The sequence below is a fragment of the Cariama cristata genome, unplaced genomic scaffold (genome assembly GCF_000690535.1).
Source record: "Cariama cristata isolate BGI_N322 unplaced genomic scaffold, ASM69053v1 scaffold45431, whole genome shotgun sequence".
NCBI lineage: Eukaryota > Metazoa > Chordata > Aves > Cariamiformes > Cariamidae > Cariama > Cariama cristata.
In genome coordinates, this window is record NW_009598361.1 from 1 (window position 1) to 3,448 (window position 3,448).

The 3,448-nt window shown below is 36.7% G+C and overlaps 1 long non-coding RNA gene across 1 annotated transcript; it reads left to right on the plus strand.

The window, feature by feature from the left end:
• The first annotated feature begins 601 nt into the window (after window positions 1-601).
• Window positions 602-2,508, plus strand: LOC104168598. The gene is made up of 2 exons (XR_696516.1): window positions 602-741; window positions 2,230-2,508. It is a non-coding gene; the product is annotated as an uncharacterized LOC104168598 (long non-coding RNA).
• The last annotated feature ends 940 nt before the right edge of the window (window positions 2,509-3,448 follow it).

The following is a 3,448-nucleotide window of genomic DNA, read 5'->3' on the forward strand; positions in this document are numbered from 1 at the left end:
CTCCTGAAAGGAGAAATAGACCTGTTTTACCCGAACCAGGACACCACGTTATGTATATAGAGAGAACAAACAAAAGGCAATGAACATTAATGACTTTATAACGTAGTTTATAACATGGTTTTCAAATACAGACAGCATTTTCTTCCAGACTGGAACAGACATTACAATCAGATTAGAATGAAAGAATAAAGAGGAGACAGCATCTGGCAATTTTAAAAAGCTTCTGACAAATTCTTACGATGGTTTTATTTACAAAAAAGCCTCTTAAGGAAAGATCCACAGAACTAGGGAACATGAACAACAATTTTATAAAGAAAATGCACTATTTGTTGAAAATTTCCCTGTAAGTAAACGTGTAAAATGAAAATTTAGAAGTCCCAGAAAGACCATACGTCCTAATCAGTATAGGTGAGAAGTGCCAGTGTATGTTTTGTAGAGCTTATATTCTGTTTGTATATTCAGTCATTTAGACAACTGCTTTTAAGTATCATGTCTCTTCACCCATTAAACATACTATTTCATGCGATGTATAACACTTCGGTGTAAGTGTAACAAAATGTACAAGAGCTACGGCTAGTGTTTGTTTGCTTTTTCTCCTGAGAGCAATAAAACTTATTTCTGATCCACAACAGCCAGGAAGAGCTAAACCCTGCTAAACTTCGAGATGAAGCAGAACTTCTTGAGCCTTCCTTTTCAGAAAACTATGATTCTGTAGATGAGTTGCTGAGCCACCTCCCGCTGGTATGCCCAGATTTTCTTTCCTCCTGCTGTCTATTACTTGACTTGACCCATAAAATGAGATTGATCATGTATTAAGTGTGGCCTATCAGAAAAAACAAATCATGTAGGAAAGAGCCATGTTCCATGAAACGCTGCATGTTTCTATAGGGTTTGCATCTGAATATAATAATAATTTTAATAACAATAATTAAGTTATCCCATGATTGCTCTTAACTGAAAATTCCTGATTAAATGGCACTGTTAATAACACACCTAACTGACTTGGGTGTTTCAGCTTGTGTGCACTGCAGCATAAAATCAGAACTGACACATTTTTAATTACAAATATTATTATTTCTTCAGAGAACAAACTCAGGGATATTTCTTTTCATTAAGAAAACACATCTATTTCGTTAGAAGGGAGTTGACCCTAGAACTACGGATCAGCACATGAACCCTAAGCATTAAGGAAGCACTTGACTCCCATCTAAGGTGTGCTGCAGAGGGGTCGTCTGACAGGCGAATATTGCAGTTACTGTTTTCCATTTAGCTATTAATATTTTTCTAAAATCATTCACAAATATGTTTCTTTGGTTTACTGAAATGTAAATGTTTCTACATTGCAGCACTTGCAGGGGCATGAAATTGAAAGGGTAATGTAACAGTGAATCGGGCTTAGTATTCTTGAAAGTGTATTATGAAATTGATGATAGGATAGTTTTTGGCATTCAGCTATGTCTCAACTACAAGTTAGAAAAAAAGGCTACTCTTGAAGATAACATTTCTCCAAACTGTTGTTTCCTTCCAAGACTGAAAGAAAATGTTCTTTTCCTTTCCACAAATGTGGCAGTTCCTCTAAAGTTCCCAAAGATTAGAAAGGACGTAAACTGCTTATGCCTCAAGGAGTGAAAAAATTTGTAAGTGATGGGGTTCTGGAAAGAAATGTTCTTTCTAGACAAGATTATTACAAAAATGCCTGCTCCTGTATTTTGCGCCTTCTAAAACTTCTGGCATTGACTAAAAGAGAGAGAGAAGTGGTGCAGCGGGTTGCAGGCGTCTTCCTTGAAATATTTTCCATCCTTTCCTTTTTTACGGGCTGTACTGATGATCCAGATCTCCCTGTAGGTGAATTTTTTACTCAGTATCGACTGTTCCTGGTCATTTTATCACAGTGCCCAGTTGCTGATGTAGTGTGTGTCAAGCAACCTGAACTCGTGTATCCCTTTCGAGGATACAGTTGGTTTCCAAAGTGAGCTGTCCTGCACTGCAGACCAACGTGCAGTAACATTTTTCCCTAATCTTTCAGCCTTTCTTCCTCACCCTGCCACCTTCTCTGCTGGCTGCAGTGCTCGCCAAGCCCCTGTGAATAGCTCCATCTCATGCTTGCCAGTCCCGAGAGCAGCAATTGTTTTATATCGTTACTCTTTGTCTGCTGTCTGCTTTTATACACCCCATGATGCAAGTGCTTATGAAATGACTTTTAAAATGTGTTTCTCCTTTGCTTTTCAGGACCTCTGAAGGAGATCTGGTAGAGTCTGTGACAAGAACAAGCTATTTTTGAATTCCACATAGTATTTCAAAGGATGACTTTAGTCATCAAACCAGAACAAATATGTTGTGAAGTGAAAGTTGTGATATATTTGTTTCTTATGTAATAAAAGTTGATATTTACATTGTAAATATTACTCTAGAGTTCTCTACTGAAAGCTGTACATATGGATGCCAGTTTAACTCATGAGAAATTTGTGAGTCCATATGCTGTAAATCCTTTACTTCAATAAATTCATTTGAAAATGAGCGTGCGGTTGAAAAGAGCCCATCATTACTAATTAATTGGATTATTTTAGGTGTGGTACAACTTCAGATAAGCCTGTATGATAGTAGGGACACATTTCCAGATAGCTTCATAAACAAGTGTAAAAATGTGAGGAAAGGAATGTGCAAAGTGTGTAAAGCTGCATTACCAAGATCTCTGAAGGTTACTGCCAAGCGAAAGGGAATGCTTTTCTAGCAGCTTACCGTGCAACTAGAGAAAATGAAAAAGCATTAGAAATTATTTGACCTCTGACAGCGTCTTTCCTTCCTGTTCACATTTTTAGTATTTCACAATATACAAATTATATTAAGACCAGAAATGTATCCTGTATTTTCAGTTGTGTTTTGAATGCTCTGGAGCTGACAAACAACGCAAAGAATGCTATCCCTTGATTCATTTGATGCCTAAAGTCACCGGTTATTCTACATTTAATTGTCTGTAGGTTTGATGATGAAGCTATTGCTTATATATAAAACAGATCTGAAGCCACTTTACTATTTTTTCAGAATGAATGCAATTTACAGAATATGCAGACAATAAATAATTTTATTATCGTGGCAAACTATTATGGGTTTGAATCAGTGCTACAGGTACCTAGAACAGTAGAGATCCCAGTTAGTGCTGTCTCTACTATAGTAGTAGAGGAAGATAGTATTTTTTAACTGAGGTATACTATGTTATATCAGAAAGACAAGAAAGTAAGCCCCCAGTCCCTGTTTCTTTAGCTTTATATCATTGTAGCTTAGTATGGAACTGGAAATTTCCAACTGATTCATGTTGCTGTGAATCAGAATCTGGTTGTATTTTATTAAAATTGTAGATGTAACTAACTGGATCATTTTCTGAAGAGTTATTTACCGTTGTAAGGACCAATAGTTCCACTGCAGTAAGGAAAGTGTGCAGAACTGCATG